Source organism: Sinohyriopsis cumingii, chromosome 2 (assembly GCF_028554795.1).
Source record: "Sinohyriopsis cumingii isolate HCF-2022 chromosome 2, ASM2855479v2, whole genome shotgun sequence".
In the NCBI taxonomy this organism is placed as follows: Eukaryota; Metazoa; Mollusca; class Bivalvia; order Unionida; family Unionidae; genus Sinohyriopsis; species Sinohyriopsis cumingii.
Genome location: NC_142962.1, coordinates 162,315,643 through 162,340,920, shown reverse-complemented (window position 1 = coordinate 162,340,920; position 25,278 = coordinate 162,315,643). Strand labels below are relative to the sequence as shown.

Here is a 25,278-nt window from a genome sequence, read left to right as displayed (position 1 = left end):
CTTGTTGATTGATCAACAATAAAAATGAGTAGCGGAATTGGAAAATTTTTTGAACTCCAGATGCACATGGAATATGCCAGATGCCTCCTGAACGAGCTGGCTGCGGAGGCCCTTGTGGAAGAAGCCAGGATAGAACAGGAGGAGGAAGAGAGAAAAATGAAAGAAGAGGAGGAAAGAAAGAGAGAGATCAGGTGTCACCCTATGATGAACCCTGTGTGCAAGGTGACACCTAAGGCAAGAACATCTCCCAAACCTGTAGCTACACCACATTTACAACAGGAGGTAAGGATGCCAATTCATCCTAGAATAAGAAACAGAAGAAGAGAAAGGGAAGTCTTCACTATTCCAGAGACAGAAGATTGGAATAGTGAAGCCACTCAACCCGCCTCTGCGCTTACAGCAACAAGGGTGAATTGGCAAGGAGACTGGAGTCGAAGATGTGTGTGTGGTGCCAGACCAGGAAGGTGCCAGCATTAGATAGGTGCATCTGGAGTTAAAAAACCAGCCCTTTTCAGGGCTACCCCAATCTCTAGAAAAGATATAACCATCGATTTGCCAATGTGTGTAGGTAGAGTAGTGTGAATATAAACACTGACTCTTTTTTTCTTGTGTGTGTGTGTGTGTGTTTGTTTGTAAGCACTCACGTATGTTTGTGTGGATAGTAGATTTGGGTTTGTTTATTGTTTCTTAGCCTATGTGGAGAGTATAGCTTGGGTTTTGTAACCGCTCACGTACGATTGTGTGGATAGTAGATTATTGATTTTGTTTTAATGATTTGCGTGTGTAAATAGTAGATTTGGGGTTTGTTTATTGTTTCTTAGCGTATGTGGAGAGTATAGTTAGGGTTTTGTAAACGATCACGTACGATTGTGTGGATAGTAAATTTGGGGTTAGTTTATTGCTGATTTACTTATGTAAATAGTATATTATATGAAATGAGAAAGTAGGGGGATGTTTTCCTTCACGTCCGCGCTTTCACTATAAGAACCCACAGTATTCGTGGTTCAAACCATTCTACAAAGAATAAAAAAAGAAGATGGCTTCGAACCAGCTCGATAAAATGAAAACATTGCAGGACGTCCTGGACAATTTAGGTATGATGGAGCAAATGTTAGTGAGGTTAAACGAGGATCACTATTCTTATAGCCGACATAGAGTGAAGATGCAGATTAACAACTTAAGAAAAGTAAAGGAAATGATAAGTGCTGTGATGAAAAAAATAAAGGAGGAGAAGGAGGATGAAGAGGAAAGGATAAGGATGAGAGTATGGAACGAGAAAATTGAAAAGGAAGAAGAAAATGAGAAGAGGAAGAAAGAAGAGGAGGAGAAGCAGAAAGAAGAGAAAAAGAAGGAAGAAAAGAAAGAAAAGAAGAGAAAGAGTGTAGGAGAGAAAATAAGAAGTTGGTGGAGAAATAGAAGAAATTAGAAGAAGAAGAAACCCAAAGGCCCATTTCACCCACATTTCTCGAAAAGAGATAGCCTTTCGATTGCCTACCCCTTTTTTTTAAATTTAAAAAAAAAATAAAAAAAATCCCATGTTCAATTCCCCTTTGTCCCTAGACAAACCCAAACTCTATTCCCATGTTCAATTCCCCTTGTCCCTAGACAGACCCAAACTCTATTCCCCATGTTCAATTGCCTTTGTCCCTAGAATCGATATTTTTTTTTTCCATTGTTCGAATGCCTTTGTCGCTAAAATGGATATTTCCTTTTTTTTCCTTTCTCCAATGTTAAATTCCATTGTCGCTAATCTTACCCAGGGTTTTTTGCCCATGTTAAATTTCCATTGTCGCTAATCTTACCCAGGGTGGTTAATGTTAAATTTCCATTGTCGCTAATCTTACCCAGGGGGTGTTTTTAATGCTAATTCCCATTGTCGCTAATCTCACCCCATTCACTACTTATATCGATAATTTCCGAGCAAATGGTAATTGGATATGTTCGTTACGTTTCGTACAAAGAATTTTTAATTGCTTTATTAATTTAACCTATTTCATTTTAGCCCAGAACTTAACTTTGCAATGAATTTGAAAATTTCTTTAGTTGTTAAATATATCACGTACTGTTTCTGGACAGTCTTTGGGAGTATTTGGGTATATTTGGGGAGTATTTGGGTATAATTGGGTGTATTTGGGTAAATCGTGCGCCGACTGGAAACCGATGCCATTGGCCAAATAAAAATATTCTATGTATTTAAATAGTGCTTAGTTTTCATTATTCATAATTCAAAAGAAAATTAGCAAACTAGAAAAACAAAATTTGTTGAGACTGTATAAAGTAACATGCATTCTAATTACTTTTCATCAAGATGGTTTTTATATTCGAATTTCATCACAGTGAAAACAAAGCCGTAAACCAGGGTAAAGCAACCAGTATGTATTTTTTTAATTTTTTATTTTTTCAAGCAGTCGATGGGAAGAGCCGAGGACATTCCGATTGATCTGCGCCTGTGTGATAAGGATTTCAATATCGGAAATCATTAAAAATTAAGTTGGTGGCGCTGCTTTTTCCGGAAGTAGTATTAGCAGAAAAGCTCACTTATTCCGTAAATATTAATTATCAGGACTTTATTTTATTTTTTTGTGTGTTTGTGGAATAATATGAGGAAATGTAGTATTTCAGGTAAGTCGAAGCTCCTGACATCATTCTAAAGACGGTACTGTCGACTTGTTGTGTGATTTATGTGTTATATGTCTGAATCGGTGATTGATGCTCGGACTTGATTCAGCATCGCCAACCGACTGTTGATCTTTGACAGCTTTAAAGTTTCAAAAGAAATACTGAAATCTTAATGTAACAGAGTGGTTGAACCATAGTTAACAATTATAATAACGTGAAAAAAGACAGGGAGAGACCTCACTACAACAGTAACAGTATCACGACTAGGTTTTGTCTGCAGACTGCAGCACAGGGCTCGTATCGTTGTTACAGTTTACCCACAAGTCTAGTCCTATAGTCTGACTATTCATCCGCGTTTATTTGTACCCACTACCGATTTAAATAACGAAAAGTTTTAATGTGATAAAAAGTGCACAAAACTAAGTCAATTGAATCATTGATTTATAATGTCGAACCTGATTGTGACCAGAATAGCACTAATACTGGCATCCCCTGCACCCTTCATACTTAACGGACTTTCCATACTAACACGGCGCCATATTGTGTACATTATGGACTAATTTATTTAATTCAGACAACATAATGACATAGTTCATCCCATTCAGTAGTACAACTATTAGTACCCCAGTTCCTACCTCATGGACGGGGTACTAGCAATGGAGCAAGCCAGGTGTGATTCACACCTGGTGCTCTTTTAGCCTAATATCAACAATTTGAACATATTCCTTTTATATAATTAAACAAATTGAATATTCCTCTTATTTAATGCCAGAAGTATCGCAGATCGTTGTAGAAATAATTGTAAAATCTCATTTACCTTTCTTTTATGATATTTTCATTTAATCGTCCACCATATTATTTCAAATATTGAATACTTCCGTTCTCAGCCTCGTTTGTTTATGTGCCATATAAGGACATTGAGGCCATATTTGGAAACATAAACAAACTGTAGTAAAAATATGGCATGGTTTGATTCAGAAATTCTGCACATAAAAAGTAAATACGGTTTATCAGTAACTTTCAGATTGCACCAAGAAGCCATTATTCATCACTTGATTGATAATAACATAGTGTATAATATCCAAAGGAGTCACAGCGAGAGTATTGCATTATCTGTTATGGCAGACACCGATAAGGTTAGTGTAACCATACCAATTTGTTTTATCGTGTAAGGGCTTAATAAATTCAAAATAAACCAAATATCTTTCACAACATGATTATACTTATGTAGTAGATTTCGACATTTTTGTTTTTCTGACTTAAGTGATGATTTTTTTTTGCTCCATTACATGATATGGGATCAGTTCATAGCCTCAACCACAACAAATCAAGTTAAGGCTACGACATTGTAGCTACCTACTCAGTAACTGCTGCATAATTCCGTAAATTACCATAATGTTGAGAGTTTGGAATTATATCCCTTTGCACACATGAATATAGAAATTAAACCGCTTGTTATATCCATGTGAAAGGCAAATTTGTTGTTGTCATTATCTTCCTTTGCTTGATTCAACATTGTAAATAGTTGTGCACATACTCCTTTGCTGAAAATGGACTTGTCCAGGAACTGGAAATGGATCTCGTGCATGTCTGTCTTTTATATTGAAATCTTCCATTAAGTATGAAACGCGCAGATGGCGATAATGTTAGGGCCACTCTACTCACAGTCAGGTAAGAAGTTATAAATCAATGAATGAATTGACTAAGTTCCTTCCACTTCTTATTTCCATTATTGAAATCTGTAGCGGGGTACAAACAGGTTGGTATAGTCAGACTATACAATGTAAGACATAGCACATTATTTTTGTTTTAGTTCTGTGTTTTACTACCCAAATAACAGGCTCGTATAGCGTGTTCCTATGTTGGTTGACATTGGAACAAATAATCAAAGTTTCAGGAATATCTCACACACTTGGCAGCCCAAATCAACACTCTTCTATAAATTGATATGTAATTAATATACTTACTGTATTGTTTTTATCCTGGTGAAATCAAGATCTGACATTAGCAAATGGACGTACTTTCATTTTCTGTTGACATACATTTAATCAAAGTTTCAGGAATATCTCACACACTTGGCAGCCCAAATCAACACTCTTCTATAAATTGATATGTAATTAATATACTTACTGTATTGTTTTTATCCTGGTGAAATCAAGATCTGACATTAGCAAATGGACGCACTTTCATTTTCTGTTGACATACATATGTTGAAATGCAATGGTAGTCGAGGTATGCCGAAGTATGTTCAAGTAGGTTCATGTGTGGGATATGTTTCTTGAACGAAATGTAATGTTGCTTATAGTTCCAATAGGCATAATATATCGCTGGACAACAAATTTTTACAAAAGTCATGTTACTGAAATAAAATTAGTCAATTCTTATCAATTTTTATGTGCTGAACACGAATATGACAGTCAAATTGCAAAATTGGCTCTAGTTTTTTTGTAATCTGCAAGAAATTAATGTTTACATAACGAAATGCATTCCAATAGTAAAAGGTCAACTGTAATAGCCTACCTATAAAAAATCAAGTCATTGACTACATCTTAGATTTCTTCGCCTGTCTCTTGTACAGCTGTTCGGGAGCATCTCTGAGGAGTGTCCAGCAGTAGTCAGCCAGCATTGTAGTGGACCATTTTCCCTGGTATCTTTGTTCCATTGTTGCGATATCTTGATGAAAACGTTCGCCGTGTTCATCACTAACAATACCACAGTTGCTAGGAAAGAAATCCAAATGGGAATGAAGGAGGTGAATCTTTAGAGACATATTGCAGCCAAGTTTCTTATACTTCATCAACTTGTCTTCTACTAGTTCCTTATAGTTTTCTGCCCTAACATTTCCATGCTTGTTTCGCGTCACCTTCCAGCAAGTTGTTGAACCGGTCATCTTTGAAAAGCTCTCGAATCTGAGGACCCACAAAAACTCCCTCTTTAATCTTTGCTTCGCTGAGTCGAGGGAATTTTTCATGCAGGTATCGGAATGCTGGCAAAGTCCGGTCAATGGCTTTCATGAAGTTCTTCATCAAACCTAGTTTGATGTGAAGGGGTGGTAGCAAGATTTTCTGAGCCTCAACCAGAGCTGGGTGTTGGATATTCTTCTCTCCAATGGCTACATTCTGCCTGTGAGTCCATTCCTTCCTCATGTAGTGCATTTCCCTTGCTCGGCTATCCCACTCGCATAAGAAACACATGTATTTTGTATATCCTTGCTGCAGTCCCATTAAAAGGGCAACTACCTTCAAATCACCACAGAGGTGCCAGCTGTACTTGTTATACTCAATGGAATTCAGTAGCTGCCTTAAGTTATCGTATGTCTCTTTCATGTGGACAGCATACGCTACTGGAATAGATGGAAGAATGTTTCCATTGTGCAAAAGCACAGCCTTGAGACTCAGTTTCGAAGAGTCCACAAATAGTCTCCATTCTTGTGGGTCATGAGTGATTTTTAAAGCATTCATGAGGCCCTCAATATCGGAACAGAATATCAGATTACTTTCCTTTCTGAAGAAAGGCTCCAATTGCTGGTGGCGCTTTCGATATGCAGTAATTGTGACATCTTCTTCTAGAAGATTCCATTGTTGGAGTCTTGATCCTAGCAATTCTGCCTTGTTCTTTGATAAGTCCAAATCACGAATCAGGTCATTTAGTTCTTCCTGTGTTATTCTGTGTGGGGTTGATGATGCACCACAGTGAAAATCTGGATCACTGCATGCTGATGGACCAGGAGAAGAACAGGTCGACTCACCTTTGTCTTCGTCAGATGAATCAAGAGAATATTCTGCTGGAGGTTCTGGAATAGGAAGTCCCTCACCATGTGGAACTGGTCTCAGTGCAGACGGAATGTTTGGGTAGACTATTCTCGACTTCTTTCGCTTCGTTATTCCGCCGGAAAGAGGAGAAACCAAGCAGAAGTAACAGTCATTTAGGTGGTTGCTTGGCTCTCTCCACACCATTGGGACTGCAAACGGCATTGATGACCTTTTGCAATTCAACCACTGTGAAAGCTGTGTTGTACATGTAGCACAGCATATATGCGGAGCCCAAGGCTTGTCTTGGTCACCAACCTTGCATCCGAAGTAAAGATGATATGCCTTCTTCACTTGAGAATTGATACTTTTCTTCTGGTTGGCAAATGTCACTTCCCCACAAATATAGCAAAAATTGTCCGCGGTATTAACACACTTTCGAGGCATTACTGTTCTTTATTGTACGTAAATGGATAAAATAATAAGTTTTATGTAACAGTAGCTTGAACTGTCTCGCACAACGTCTAAAATATTTTAAATGCTGAACCTATCTGATTGGGCTTTATATAGTACACTGCTTACGTCAGCTTCAGCAGCCGCCTGGCATTAGTATAATAGGCCTACACATGTATAGTACACTGCTGACGTCAACTTACTTCAGCAGCCGCATGGCATTAGTATTGCATTGCATCAGAAAATGATGCAATCAACTGTGGATGATGTGAGCATGATGGTATTATGCAATGTTACATCATTATTCCGGATGTTGCTGCAGTCCTACTGGAGAAATTTACACAGTGAAACATAGAAAATGAGGTATATGAATATCTTCAAAACGAGAGCCAATACAAATTTTTCACGGTTATATTCGTGTTCGGCACACCAAAATACTACAGATTAGGGCCTTTTCAAGTCAGTAATGATTTCACTGTTGACCAGTGTATTTTTATTGATTTTATTAAAGAATAATATTTAAACTTAACTTGATTCAGCATTTCCAGCTTTCATCGCTTTCCAGCCAGCTGAAATGTAGTCCAACGAAATTTGAAAACAGGTATATTTCTTTTGTGAGAATTTGAATTTGCTAGAGAAAAGACATCAGACCACATGTGCATCTCTGGGTCTTTCTGCCTCTGACTTCAATCACTGTAAATATGAGCACATTTTCCCACCCACCGCCAGTCAAAGCCTTTGAACTTGCGCCCAGCTATTGCATCATGTTCTTTTTTATGTACTCTTATAAAATGGCAGCATGTACATCAGGGGTTCTTTCAGTCACTGAATTCTGTCATTGTAAAATATCAGTACAGCTAATTGAACAACACATTTTCCCACAAAGCAGGTGACAGAAGCAGGACTGGCAAGTCTTCAGTTTTTGCTTCACACCTATTACATGCCTTCGGAGGACTCCCGCCTCAGTGATTTTCTGTGTACCAGATCAAAGAGTGGCATCCAAATATGCGTAATCAAGCGTTTCCGAGATCTCTGACTGCTAATGTGATTTTGATTGCTGAGGCTACTTATGTGGTCACAATGTACCTTAACAGGGAAAGATTATTCACATTGCTGCCTTGTACCTCTCTGGAAAGACTATTTACATATGCCCCATGTATATAATTTACTTAAAACTTATTTGTACAGCTGCTATGTACCTGATTTGCAAAACATACTCATTTTTGCCACTGAGTGCCTTGAATTCAATAGTTGCAAGTTACTGTTGTTAATAGTTGCAAACCATTCTGGTCAAAATTTGTTGATTGTTAACTCCTTCACCTCTGATAAATATAGAAATTTTTGATTAAATATTGAGTAAATCTCTTTGTTGAAAAGCACCAATATTATCACTTGGTCAATGAACATTTTTCATTACCTGCTCAGAACATTTTGTTTTTGTATTTCATGTGCAAATGAGTAGGCTATCTTGAAGGTTTGGAGCATTTCTTGGAGTTAGGATTAGCACATTATAATGTCATCTGTTTATGTTCTACAGTGTTTTTTGTACATTCACATAGTAAATCTGAGTAATATAATTTTTTTTGTAATTCAGGATAAAGAAGCATGCACTTACATTCACACAGTAAATCTAATTCAGGATAAAGAAGCATGCACTTACGTTGTACATTCACACAGTAAATCTAATTCAGGATAAAGAAGCATGCACTTACATTGTACATTCACAAAGTAAATCTAATTCAGGATAAAGAAGCATGCACTTAAAATGTACATTCACACAGTAAATCTAATTCAGGATAAAGAAGCATGCACTTACATTCACACAGTAAATCTAATTCAGGATAAAGAAGCATGCACTTACATTGACACAGTAAATCTAATTCATGATAAAGAAGCATGCACTTACATTGTACATTCACACAGAAAATCTAATTCAGGATAAAGAAGCATGCACTTACATTCACACAGTAAATCTAATTCAGGATAAAGAAGCATGCACTTACATTGACACAGTAAATCTAATTCATGATAAAGAAGCATGCACTTACATTGTACATTCACACAGTAAATCTAATTCAGGATAAAGAAGCATGCACTTAAAATGTACATTCACACAGTAAATCTAATTCAGGATAAAGAAGCATGCACTTACATTGTACATTCACACAGTAAATCTAATTCAGGATAAAGAAGCATGCACTTAAAATGTACATTCACACAGTAAATCTAATTCAGGATAAAGAAGCATGCACTTACATTGTACATTCACATAATAAATCTAATTCAGGATAAAGAAGCATGCACTAAAAATGTACATTCGACAGTTAATCTAATTCAGGATAAAGAAGCATGCACTTACAATGTACATTCACACAGTAAATCTAATTCAGGATAAAGAAGCATGCACTTACATTCACACAGTAAATCTAATTCAGGATAAAGAAGCATGCACTTACATTGACACAGTAAATCTAATTCAGGATAAAGAAGCATGCAGTTACATTGTACATTCACACAGTAAATCTAATTCAGGATAAAGAAGCATGCACTTACATTCACACAGTAAATCTAATTCAGGATAAAGAAGCATGCACTTACATTGACACAGTAAATCTAATTCATGATAAAGAAGCATGCACTTACATTGTACATTCACACAGTAAATCTAATTCAGGATAAAGAAGCATGCACTTAAAATGTACATTCACACCGTAAATCTAATTCAGGATAAAGAAGCATGCACTTACATTGTACATTGACACAGTAAATCTAATTCAGGATAAAGAAGCATGCACTTACATTGTACATTCACACAGTAAATCTAATTCAGGATAAAGAAGCATGCACTAAAAATGTACATTCGACAGTTAATCTAATTCAGGATAAAGAAGCATGCACTTAAAATGTACATTCACACAGTAAATCTAATTCAGGATAAAGAAGCATGCACTTACATTGACACAGTAAATCTAATTCATGATAAAGAAGCATGCACTTACATTGTACATTCACACAGTAAATCTAATTCAGGATAAAGAAGCATGCACTTATATTGTACATTCACACAGTAAATCTAATTCAGGATAAAGAAGCATGCACTTAAAATGTACATTCACACAGTAAATCTAATTCAGGATAAAGAAGCATGCACTTACATTGTACATTCACACAGTAAATCTAATTCAGGATAAAGAAGCATGCACTTACATTGTACATTCACACAGTAAATCTAATTCAGGATAAAGAAGCATGCACTTACATTGTACATTCACACAATAAATCTAATTCAGGATAAAGAAGCATGCACTAAAAATGTACATTCGACAGTTAATCTAATTCAGGATAAAGAAGCATGCACTTACATTGTACATTCACACAGTAAATCTAATTCAGGATAAAGAAGCATGCACTCACATTGTACATTCACACAGTAAATCTAATTCAGGATAAAGAAGCATGCACTTAAAATGTACATTCACACAGTAAAGCTAATTCAGGATAAAGAAGCATGCACTTACATTCACACAGTAAATCTAATTCAGGATAAAGAAGCATGCACTTACATTGTACATTCACACAGTAAATCTAATTCAGGATAAAGAAGCATGCACTTACATTGTACATTCACACAATAAATCTAATTCAGGATAAAGAAGCATGCACTAAAAATGTACATTCGACAGTTAATCTAATTCAGGATAAAGAAGCATGCACTTACATTGTACATTCACACAGTAAATCTAATTCAGGATAAAGAAGCATGCACTTAAAATGTACATTCACACAGTAAATCTAATTCAGGATAAAGAAGCATGCACTTACATTCACACAGTAAATCTAATTCAGGATAAAGAAGCATGCACTTACATTGTACATTCACACAGTAAATCTAATTCAGGATAAAGAAGCATGCACTTACATTGTACATTCACACAGTAAATCTAATTCAGGATAAAGAAGCATGCACTTACATTCACACAGTAAATCTAATTCAGGATAAAGAAGCATGCACTTACATTGTACATTCACACAGTAAATCTAATTCATGATAAAGAAGCATGCACTTAAAATGTACATTCACACAGTAAATCTAATTCAGGATAAAGAAGCATGCACTTACATTGACACAGTAAATCTAATTCAGGATAAAGAAGCATGCACTTACATTGTACATTCACACAGTAAATCTAATTCAGGATAAAGAAGCATGCACTTACATTGTACATTCACACAGTAAATCTAATTCAGGATAAAGAAGCATGCACTTAAAATGTACATTCACACAGTAAATCTAATTCAGGATAAAGAAGCATGCACTTACATTGTACATTCACACAGTAAATCTAATTCAGGATAAAGAAGCATGCACTTATATTGTACATTCACACAGTAAATCTAATTCAGGATAAAGAAGCATGCACTTAAAATGTACATTCACACAGTAAATCTAATTCAGGATAAAGAAGCATGCACTTACATTGTACATTCACACAGTAAATCTAATTCAGGATAAAGAAGCATGCACTTACATTGTACATTCACACAGTAAATCTAATTCAGGATAAAGAAGCATGCACTTACATTGTACATTCACACAGTAAATCTAATTCAGGATAAAGAAGCATGCACTCACATTGTACATTCACACAGTAAATCTAATTCAGGATAAAGAAGCATGCACTTAAAATGTACATTCACACAGTAAAGCTAATTCAGGATAAAGAAGCATGCACTTACATTCACACAGTAAATCTAATTCAGGATAAAGAAGCATGCACTTACATTGTACATTCACACAGTAAATCTAATTCAGGATAAAGAAGCATGCACTTACATTGTACATTCACACAATAAATCTAATTCAGGATAAAGAAGCATGCACTAAAAATGTACATTCGACAGTTAATCTAATTCAGGATAAAGAAGCATGCACTTACATTGTACATTCACACAGTAAATCTAATTCAGGATAAAGAAGCATGCACTTAAAATGTACATTCACACAGTAAATCTAATTCAGGATAAAGAAGCATGCACTTACATTCACACAGTAAATCTAATTCAGGATAAAGAAGCATGCACTTACATTGTACATTCACACAGTAAATCTAATTCAGGATAAAGAAGCATGCACTTACATTGTACATTCACACAGTAAATCTAATTCAGGATAAAGAAGCATGCACTTACATTCACACAGTAAATCTAATTCAGGATAAAGAAGCATGCACTTACATTGTACATTCACACAGTAAATCTAATTCATGATAAAGAAGCATGCACTTAAAATGTACATTCACACAGTAAATCTAATTCAGGATAAAGAAGCATGCACTTACATTGACACAGTAAATCTAATTCAGGATAAAGAAGCATGCACTTACATTGTACATTCACACAGTAAATCTAATTCAGGATAAAGAAGCATGCACTTACATTGTAGATTCACACAGTAAATCTAATTCAGGATAAAGAAGCATGCACTTAAAATGTACATTCACACAGTAAATCTAATTCAGGATAAAGAAGCATGCACTTACATTGTACATTCACACAGTAAATCTAATTCAGGATAAAGAAGCATGCACTTACATTGTACATTCACACAGTAAATCTAATTCAGGATAAAGAAGCATGCACTTACATTGTACATTCACACAGTAAATCTAATTCAGGATAAAGAAGAATGCAGTTACATTGTACATTCACACAGTAAATCTAATTCAGGATAAAGAAGCATGCACTTACATTCACACAGTAAATCTAATTCAGGATAAAGAAGCATGCACTTACATTGACACAGTAAATCTAATTCATGATAAAGAAGCATGCACTTACATTGTACATTCACACAGTAAATCTAATTCAGGATAAAGAAGCATGCACTTAAAATGTACATTCACACCGTAAATCTAATTCAGGATAAAGAAGCATGCACTTACATTGTACATTGACACAGTAAATCTAATTCAGGATAAAGAAGCATGCACTTACATTGTACATTCACACAGTAAATCTAATTCAGGATAAAGAAGCATGCACTAAAAATGTACATTCGACAGTTAATCTAATTCAGGATAAAGAAGCATGCACTTAAAATGTACATTCACACAGTAAATCTAATTCAGGATAAAGAAGCATGCACTTACATTGACACAGTAAATCTAATTCATGATAAAGAAGCATGCACTTACATTGTACATTCACACAGTAAATCTAATTCAGGATAAAGAAGCATGCACTTATATTGTACATTCACACAGTAAATCTAATTCAGGATAAAGAAGCATGCACTTAAAATGTACATTCACACAGTAAATCTAATTCAGGATAAAGAAGCATGCACTTACATTGTACATTCACACAGTAAATCTAATTCAGGATAAAGAAGCATGCACTTACATTGTACATTCACACAGTAAATCTAATTCAGGATAAAGAAGCATGCACTTACATTGTACATTCACACAATAAATCTAATTCAGGATAAAGAAGCATGCACTAAAAATGTACATTCGACAGTTAATCTAATTCAGGATAAAGAAGCATGCACTTACATTGTACATTCACACAGTAAATCTAATTCAGGATAAAGAAGCATGCACTCACATTGTACATTCACACAGTAAATCTAATTCAGGATAAAGAAGCATGCACTTAAAATGTACATTCACACAGTAAAGCTAATTCAGGATAAAGAAGCATGCACTTACATTCACACAGTAAATCTAATTCAGGATAAAGAAGCATGCACTTACATTGTACATTCACACAGTAAATCTAATTCAGGATAAAGAAGCATGCACTTACATTGTACATTCACACAATAAATCTAATTCAGGATAAAGAAGCATGCACTAAAAATGTACATTCGACAGTTAATCTAATTCAGGATAAAGAAGCATGCACTTACATTGTACATTCACACAGTAAATCTAATTCAGGATAAAGAAGCATGCACTTAAAATGTACATTCACACAGTAAATCTAATTCAGGATAAAGAAGCATGCACTTACATTCACACAGTAAATCTAATTCAGGATAAAGAAGCATGCACTTACATTGTACATTTACACAGTAAATCTAATTCAGGATAAAGAAGCATGCACTTACATTGTACATTCACACAGTAAATCTAATTCAGGATAAAGAAGCATGCACTTACATTCACACAGTAAATCTAATTCAGGATAAAGAAGCATGCACTTACATTGTACATTCACACAGTAAATCTAATTCATGATAAAGAAGCATGCACTTAAAATGTACATTCACACAGTAAATCTAATTCAGGATAAAGAAGCATGCACTTACATTGACACAGTAAATCTAATTCAGGATAAAGAAGCATGCACTTACATTGTACATTCACACAGTAAATCTAATTCAGGATAAAGAAGCATGCACTTACATTGTACATTCACACAGTAAATCTAATTCAGGATAAAGAAGCATGCACTTAAAATGTACATTCACACAGTAAATCTAATTCAGGATAAAGAAGCATGCACTTACATTGTACATTCACACAGTAAATCTAATTCAGGATAAAGAAGCATGCACTTATATTGTACATTCACACAGTAAATCTAATTCAGGATAAAGAAGCATGCACTTAAAATGTACATTCACACAGTAAATCTAATTCAGGATAAAGAAGCATGCACTTACATTGTACATTCACACAGTAAATCTAATTCAGGATAAAGAAGCATGCACTTACATTGTACATTCACACAGTAAATCTAATTCAGGATAAAGAAGCATGCACTTACATTGTACATTCACACAATAAATCTAATTCAGGATAAAGAAGCATGCACTAAAAATGTATATTCGACAGTTAATCTAATTCAGGATAAAGAAGCATGCACTTACATTGTACATTCACACAGTAAATCTAATTCAGGATAAAGAAGCATGCACTCACATTGTACATTCACACAGTAAATCTAATTCAGGATAAAGAAGCATGCACTTAAAATGTACATTCACACAGTAAAGCTAATTCAGGATAAAGAAGCATGCACTTACATTCACACAGTAAATCTAATTCAGGATAAAGAAGCATGCACTTACATTGTACATTCACACAGTAAATCTAATTCAGGATAAAGAAGCATGCACTTACATTGTACATTCACACAATAAATCTAATTCAGGATAAAGAAGCATGCACTAAAAATGTACATTCGACAGTTAATCTAATTCAGGATAAAGAAGCATGCACTTACATTGTACATTCACACAGTAAATCTAATTCAGGATAAAGAAGCATGCACTTAAAATGTACATTCACACAGTAAATCTAATTCAGGATAAAGAAGCATGCACTTACATTCACACAGTAAATCTAATTCAGGATAAAGAAGCATGCACTTACATTGTACATTCACACAGTAAATCTAATTCAGGATAAAGAAGCATGCACTTACATTGTACATTCACACAGTAAATCTAATTCAGGATAAAGAAGCATGCACTTACATTCACACAGTAAATCTAATTCAGGATAAAGAAGCATGCACTTACATTGTACATTCACACAGTAAATCTAATTCATGATAAAGAAGCATGCACTTAAAATGTACATTCACACAGTAAATCTAATTCAGGATAAAGAAGCATGCACTTACATTGACACAGTAAATCTAATTCAGGATAAAGAAGCATGCACTTACATTGTACATTCACACAGTAAATCTAATTCAGGATAAAGAAGCATGCACTTACATTGTACATTCACACAGTAAATCTAATTCAGGATAAAGAAGCATGCACTTAAAATGTACATTCACACAGTAAATCTAATTCAGGATAAAGAAGCATGCACTTACATTGTACATTCACACAGTAAATCTAATTCAGGATAAAGAAGCATGCACTTACATTGTACATTCACACAGTAAATCTAATTCAGGATAAAGAAGCATGCACTTACATTGTACATTCACACAGTAAATCTAATTCAGGATAAAGAAGAATGCACTTAAAATGTACATTCGACAGTTAATCTAATTCAGGATAAAGAAGCATGCACTTACATTGTACATTCACACAGTAAATCTAATTCAGGATAAAGAAGCATGCACTAAAAATGTACATTCGACAGTTAATCTAATTCAGGATAAAGAAGCATGCATTTACATTGTACATTCACACAGTAAATCTAATTCATGATAAAGCAGCATGCACTTACATTGTACATTCACACAGTAAATCTAATTCAGGATAAAGAAGCATGCACTTACGTTGTACATTCACACAGTAAATCTAATTCAGGATAAAGAAGCATGCACTTACGTTGTACATTCACACAGTAAATCTAATTCAGGATAAAGAAGCATGCACTTATAATGTACATTCACACAGTAAATCTAATTCAGGATAAAGAAGCATGCACTTACATTCACACAGTAAATCTAATTCAGGATAAAGTAGCATGCACTTACATTGTACATTCACACAGTAAATCTAATTCATGATAAAGAAGCATGCATTTACATTGTACATTCACACAGTAAATCTAATTCAGGATAAAGAAGCATGCACTTAAAATGTACCTTCACACAGTAAATCTAATTCAGGATAAAAAAGCATGCACTAAAAATGTACATTCGACAGTTAATCTAATTCAGGATAAAGAAGCATGCACTTACAATGTACATTCACACAGTAAATCTAATTCAGGATAAAGAAGCATGCACTTAACAATGTACATTCACACAGTAAATCTAATTCAGGATAACGAAGCATGCACTAAAAATGTACATTCGACAGTTAATCTAATTCAGGATAAAGAAGCATGCACTTACATTGTACATTCACACAGTAAATCTAATTCAGGATAAAGAAGCATGCACTAAAAATGTACATTCGAGAGTTAATCTAATTCAGGATAAAGAAGCATGCACTTACATTGTACATTCACACAGTAAATCTAATTCAGGATAAAGAAGCATGCATTTAAAATGTACATTCACACAGTAAATCTAATTCAGGATAAAGAAGCATGCACTAAAAATGTACATTCGACAGTTAATCTAATTCAGGATAAAGAAGCATGCACTTAAAATGTACATTCACACAGTAAATCTAATTCAGGATAAAGAAGAATGCGCTTAAAATGTACATTCACACAGTAAATCTAATTCAGGATAAAGAAGCATGCACTTACAATGTACATTCACACAGTAAATCTAATTCAGGATAATGAAGCATGCACTTACATTGTACATTCACACAGTAAATCTAATTCAGGATAAAGAAGCATGCACTTACATTGTACATTCACACAGTAAATCTAATTCAGGATAAAGAAGCATGCACTTACATTCACACAGTAAATCTAATTCAGGATAAAGAAGCATGCACTTACATTGTACATTCACACAGTAAATCTAATTCAGGATAAAGAAGCATGCACTTAAAATGTACATTCACACAGTAAATCTAATTCAGGATAAAGAAGCATGCACTTAAAATGTACATTCACACAGTTAATCTAATTCAGGATAAAGAAGCATGCACTTAAAATGTACATTCAACAGTTAATCTTATTCAGGATAAAGAAGCATGCACTTACATTGTACATTCACACAGTAAATCTAATTCAGGATAAAGAAGCATGCACTTACAATGTACATTCATACATTAAATCTAATTCAGGATAAAGAAGCATGCACTTACATTGTACATTCACACAGTAAATCTAATTCAGGATAAAGAAGCATGCACGTATATTGTACATTCACACGGAAAATCTAATTCAGGATAAAGAAGCATGCACTTACATTGTACATTCACACAGTAAATCTAATTCAGGATAAAGAAGCATGCACTTAAAATGTACATTCACACAGTAAATCTAATTCAGGATAAAGAAGCATGCACTTACATTGTACATTCACACAGTAAATCTAATTCAGGATAAAGAAGCATGCACTTACATTGTACATTCACACAGTAAATCTAATTCAGGATAAAGAAGCATGCACTTACATTGTACATTCACACAGTAAATCTAATTCATGATAAAGAAGCATGTACTTACATTGTACATTCACACAGTAAATCTAATTCAGGATAAAGAAGCATGCACTTACATTCACACAGTAAATCTAATTCAGGATAAAGAAGCATGCACTTACATTGTACATTCACACAGTAAATCTAATTCAGGATAAAGAAGCATGCACTTACATTGTACATTCACACAGTCAATCTAATTCAGGATAAAGAAGCATGCACTTAAAATGTACATTCACACAGTAAATCTAATTCAGGATAAAGAAGCATGCACTTACATTGTACATTCACACAGTAAATCTAATTCAGGATAAAGAAGCATGCACTTACATTCACACAGTAAATCTAATTCAGGATAAAGAAGCATGCACTTACATTCACACAGTAAATCTAATTCAGGATAAAGAAGCATGCACTTACATTCACACAGTAAATCTAATTCAGGATAAAGAAGCATGCACTTACATTGTACATTCACACAGTAAATCTAATTCAGGATAAAGAAGCATGCACTTACATTGTACATTCACACAGTAAATCTAATTCAGGATAAAGAAGCATGTACTTACATTGTACATTCACACAGTAAATCTAATTCAGGATAAAGAAGCATGCACTTACATTCACACAGTAAATCTAATTCAGGATAAAGAAGCATGCACTTACATTGTACATTCACACAGTAAATCTAATTCAGGATAAAGAAGCATGCACTTACATTGTACATTCACACAGTAAATCTAATTCAGGATAAAGAAGCATGCACTTACATTGTACATTCACACAGTAAATCTAATTCAGGATAAAGAAGCATGCACTCACATTGTACATTCACACAGTAAATCTAATTCAGGATAAAGAAGCATGCACTTACATTCACACAGTAAATCTAATTCAGGATAAAGAAGCATGCACTTACATTGTACATTCACACAGTAAATCTAATTCAGGATAAAGAAGCATGCACTTACATTCACACAGTAAATCTAATTCAGGATAAAGAAGCATGCACTTACATTGTACATTCACACAGTAAATCTAATTCAGGATAAAGAAGCATGCACTTACATTGTACATTCACACAATAAATCTAATTCAGGATAAAGAAGCATGCACTAAAAATGTACATTCGACAGTTAATCTAATTCAGGATAAAGAAGCATGCACTTACATTGTACATTCACACAGTAAATCTAATTCAGGATAAAGAAGCATGCACTTAAAATGTACATTCACACAGTAAATCTAATTCAGGATAAAGAAGCATGCACTTACATTGTACATTCACACAGTAAATCTAATTCAGGATAAAGAAGCATGCACTTACATTGACACTGTAAATCTAATTCATGATAAAGAAGCATGCACTTACATTGTACATTCACACAGTAAATCTAATTCAGGATAAAGAAGCATGCACTTACATTCACACAGTAAATCTAATTCAGGATAAAGAAGCATGCACTTACATTGTACATTCACACAGTAAATCTAATTCAGGATAAAGAAGCATGCACTTACATTGTACATTCACACAGTAAATCTAATTCAGGATAAAGAAGCATGCACTTAAAATGTACATTCACACAGTAAATCTAATTCAGGATAAAGAAGCATGCACTTACATTGTACATTCACACAGTAAATCTAATTCAGGATAAAGAAGCATGCACTTACATTCACACAGTAAATCTAATTCAGGATAAAGAAGCATGCACTTACATTCACACAGTAAATCTAATTCAGGATAAAGAAGCATGCACTTACATTCACACAGTGAATCTAATTCAGGATAAAGAAGCATGCACTTACATTCACACAGTAAATCTAATTCAGGATAAAGAAGCATGCACTTACATTGTACATTCACACAGTAAATCTAATTCAGGATAAAGAAGCATGCACTTACATTGTACATTCACACAGTAAATCTAATTCAGGATAAAGAAGCATGCACTTACATTGTACATTCACACAGTAAATCTAATTCAGGATAAAGAAGCATGCACTCACATTGTACATTCACACAGTAAATCTAATTCAGGATAAAGAAGCATGCACTTAAAATGTACATTCACACAGTAAAGCTAATTCAGGATAAAGAAGCATGCACTTACATTCACACAGTAAATCTAATTCAGGATAAAGAAGCATGCACTTACATTGTACATTCACACAGTAAATCTAATTCAGGATAAAGAAGCATGCACTTACATTGTACATTCACACAATAAATCTAATTCAGGATAAAGAAGCATGCACTAAAAATGTACATTCGACAGTTAATCTAATTCAGGATAAAGAAGCATGCACTTACATTGTACATTCACACAGTAAATCTAATTCAGGATAAAGAAGCATGCACTTAAAATGTACATTCACACAGTAAATCTAATTCAGGATAAAGAAGCATGCACTTACATTCACACAGTAAATCTAATTCAGGATAAAGAAGCATGCACTTACATTGTACATTCACACAGTAAATCTAATTCAGGATAAAGAAGCATGCACTTACATTGTACATTCACACAGTAAATCTAATTCAGGATAAAGAAGCATGCACTTACATTCACACAGTAAATCTAATTCAGGATAAAGAAGCATGCACTTACATTGTACATTCACACAGTAAATCTAATTCATGATAAAGAAGCATGCACTTAAAATGTACATTCACACAGTAAATCTAATTCAGGATAAAGAAGCATGCACTTACATTGACACAGTAAATCTAATTCAGGATAAAGAAGCATGCACTTACATTGTACATTCACACAGTAAATCTAATTCAGGATAAAGAAGCATGCACTTACATTGTAGATTCACACAGTAAATCTAATTCAGGATAAAGAAGCATGCACTTAAAATGTACATTCACACAGTAAATCTAATTCAGGATAAAGAAGCATGCACTTACATTGTACATTCACACAGTAAATCTAATTCAGGATAAAGAAGCATGCACTTACATTGTACATTCACACAGTAAATCTAATTCAGGATAAAGAAGCATGCACTTACATTGTACATTCACACAGTAAATCTAATTCAGGATAAAGAAGAATGCAGTTACATTGTACATTCACACAGTAAATCTAATTCAGGATAAAGAAGCATGCACTTACATTCACACAGTAAATCTAATTCAGGATAAAGAAGCATGCACTTACATTGACACAGTAAATCTAATTCATGATAAAGAAGCATGCACTTACATTGTACATTCACACAGTAAATCTAATTCAGGATAAAGAAGCATGCACTTAAAATGTACATTCACACCGTAAATCTAATTCAGGATAAAGAAGCATGCACTTACATTGTACATTGACACAGTAAATCTAATTCAGGATAAAGAAGCATGCACTTACATTGTACATTCACACAGTAAATCTAATTCAGGATAAAGAAGCATGCACTAAAAATGTACATTCGACAGTTAATCTAATTCAGGATAAAGAAGCATGCACTTAAAATGTACATTCACACAGTAAATCTAATTCAGGATAAAGAAGCATGCACTTACATTGACACAGTAAATCTAATTCATGATAAAGAAGCATGCACTTACATTGTACATTCACACAGTAAATCTAATTCAGGATAAAGAAGCATGCACTTATATTGTACATTCACACAGTAAATCTAATTCAGGATAAAGAAGCATGCACTTAAAATGTACATTCACACAGTAAATCTAATTCAGGATAAAGAAGCATGCACTTACATTGTACATTCACACAGTAAATCTAATTCAGGATAAAGAAGCATGCACTTACATTGTACATTCACACAGTAAATCTAATTCAGGATAAAGAAGCATGCACTTACATTGTACATTCACACAATAAATCTAATTCAGGATAAAGAAGCATGCACTAAAAATGTACATTCGACAGTTAATCTAATTCAGGATAAAGAAGCATGCACTTACATTGTACATTCACACAGTAAATCTAATTCAGGATAAAGAAGCATGCACTCACATTGTACATTCACACAGTAAATCTAATTCAGGATAAAGAAGCATGCACTTAAAATGTACATTCACACAGTAAAGCTAATTCAGGATAAAGAAGCATGCACTTACATTCACACAGTAAATCTAATTCAGGATAAAGAAGCATGCACTTACATTGTACATTCACACAGTAAATCTAATTCAGGATAAAGAAGCATGCACTTACATTGTACATTCACACAATAAATCTAATTCAGGATAAAGAAGCATGCACTAAAAATGTACATTCGACAGTTAATCTAATTCAGGATAAAGAAGCATGCACTTACATTGTACATTCACACAGTAAATCTAATTCAGGATAAAGAAGCATGCACTTAAAATGTACATTCACACAGTAAATCTAATTCAGGATAAAGAAGCATGCACTTACATTCACACAGTAAATCTAATTCAGGATAAAGAAGCATGCACTTACATTGTACATTTACACAGTAAATCTAATTCAGGATAAAGAAGCATGCACTTACATTGTACATTCACACAGTAAATCTAATTCAGGATAAAGAAGCATGCACTTACATTCACACAGTAAATCTAATTCAGGATAAAGAAGCATGCACTTACATTGTACATTCACACAGTAAATCTAATTCATGATAAAGAAGCATGCACTTAAAATGTACATTCACACAGTAAATCTAATTCAGGATAAAGAAGCATGCACTTACATTGACACAGTAAATCTAATTCAGGATAAAGAAGCATGCACTTACATTGTACATTCACACAGTAAATCTAATTCAGGATAAAGAAGCATGCACTTACATTGTACATTCACACAGTAAATCTAATTCAGGATAAAGAAGCATGCACTTAAAATGTACATTCACACAGTAAATCTAATTCAGGATAAAGAAGCATGCACTTACATTGTACATTCACACAGTAAATCTAATTCAGGATAAAGAAGCATGCACTTATATTGTACATTCACACAGTAAATCTAATTCAGGATAAAGAAGCATGCACTTAAAATGTACATTCACACAGTAAATCTAATTCAGGATAAAGAAGCATGCACTTACATTGTACATTCACACAGTAAATCTAATTCAGGATAAAGAAGCATGCACTTACATTGTACATTCACACAGTAAATCTAATTCAGGATAAAGAAGCATGCACTTACATTGTACATTCACACAATAAATCTAATTCAGGATAAAGAAGCATGCACTAAAAATGTATATTCGACAGTTAATCTAATTCAGGATAAAGAAGCATGCACTTACATTGTACATTCACACAGTAAATCTAATTCAGGATAAAGAAGCATGCACTCACATTGTACATTCACACAGTAAATCTAATTCAGGATAAAGAAGCATGCACTTAAAATGTACATTCACACAGTAAAGCTAATTCAGGATAAAGAAGCATGCACTTACATTCACACAGTAAATCTAATTCAGGATAAAGAAGCATGCACTTACATTGTACATTCACACAGTAAATCTAATTCAGGATAAAGAAGCATGCACTTACATTGTACATTCACACAATAAATCTAATTCAGGATAAAGAAGCATGCACTAAAAATGTACATTCGACAGTTAATCTAATTCAGGATAAAGAAGCATGCACTTACATTGTACATTCACACAGTAAATCTAATTCAGGATAAAGAAGCATGCACTTAAAATGTACATTCACACAGTAAATCTAATTCAGGATAAAGAAGCATGCACTTACATTCACACAGTAAATCTAATTCAGGATAAAGAAGCATGCACTTACATTGTACATTCACACAGTAAATCTAATTCAGGATAAAGAAGCATGCACTTACATTGTACATTCACACAGTAAATCTAATTCAGGATAAAGAAGCATGCACTTACATTCACACAGTAAATCTAATTCAGGATAAAGAAGCATGCACTTACATTGTACATTCACACAGTAAATCTAATTCATGATAAAGAAGCATGCACTTAAAATGTACATTCACACAGTAAATCTAATTCAGGATAAAGAAGCATGCACTTACATTGACACAGTAAATCTAATTCAGGATAAAGAAGCATGCACTTACATTGTACATTCACACAGTAAATCTAATTCAGGATAAAGAAGCATGCACTTACATTGTACATTCACACAGTAAATCTAATTCAGGATAAAGAAGCATGCACTTAAAATGTACATTCACACAGTAAATCTAATTCAGGATAAAGAAGCATGCACTTACATTGTACATTCACACAGTAAATCTAATTCAGGATAAAGAAGCATGCACTTACATTGTACATTCACACAGTAAATCTAATTCAGGATAAAGAAGCATGCACTTACATTGTACATTCACACAGTAAATCTAATTCAGGATAAAGAAGAATGCACTTAAAATGTACATTCGACAGTTAATCTAATTCAGGATAAAGAAGCATGCACTTACATTGTACATTCACACAGTAAATCTAATTCAGGATAAAGAAGCATGCACTAAAAATGTACATTCGACAGTTAATCTAATTCAGGATAAAGAAGCATGCATTTACATTGTACATTCACACAGTAAATCTAATTCATGATAAAGCAGCATGCACTTACATTGTACATTCACACAGTAAATCTAATTCAGGATAAAGAAGCATGCACTTACGTTGTACATTCACACAGTAAATCTAATTCAGGATAAAGAAGCATGCACTTACGTTGTACATTCACACAGTAAATCTAATTCAGGATAAAGAAGCATGCACTTATAATGTACATTCACACAGTAAATCTAATTCAGGATAAAGAAGCATGCACTTACATTCACACAGTAAATCTAATTCAGGATAAAGTAGCATGCACTTACATTGTACATTCACACAGTAAATCTAATTCATGATAAAGAAGCATGCATTTACATTGTACATTCACACAGTAAATCTAATTCAGGATAAAGAAGCATGCACTTAAAATGTACCTTCACACAGTAAATCTAATTCAGGATAAAAAAGCATGCACTAAAAATGTACATTCGACAGTTAATCTAATTCAGGATAAAGAAGCATGCACTTACAATGTACATTCACACAGTAAATCTAATTCAGGATAAAGAAGCATGCACTTAACAATGTACATTCACACAGTAAATCTAATTCAGGATAACGAAGCATGCACTAAAAATGTACATTCGACAGTTAATCTAATTCAGGATAAAGAAGCATGCACTTACATTGTACATTCACACAGTAAATCTAATTCAGGATAAAGAAGCATGCACTAAAAATGTACATTCGAGAGTTAATCTAATTCAGGATAAAGAAGCATGCACTTACATTGTACATTCACACAGTAAATCTAATTCAGGATAAAGAAGCATGCATTTAAAATGTACATTCACACAGTAAATCTAATTCAGGATAAAGAAGCATGCACTAAAAATGTACATTCGACAGTTAATCTAA

At 33.9% G+C, this 25,278-nt stretch overlaps 1 protein-coding gene across 2 annotated transcripts in view; it reads left to right on the top strand.

Annotated features, from left to right (window-relative positions):
* The first annotated feature begins 2,452 nt into the window (after positions 1-2,452).
* LOC149806226 (WD repeat and FYVE domain-containing protein 3-like) overlaps positions 2,453-25,278 on the top strand; it is a 413,256-nt gene continuing 390,430 nt past the window's right edge. For both annotated transcript variants that reach the window (XM_089951178.1, XM_089951177.1), the window contains exon 1: positions 2,453-2,622. The gene's annotated coding sequence lies outside the window, so the exon portion shown is untranslated. The remainder of the gene's footprint in view (positions 2,623-25,278) is intronic.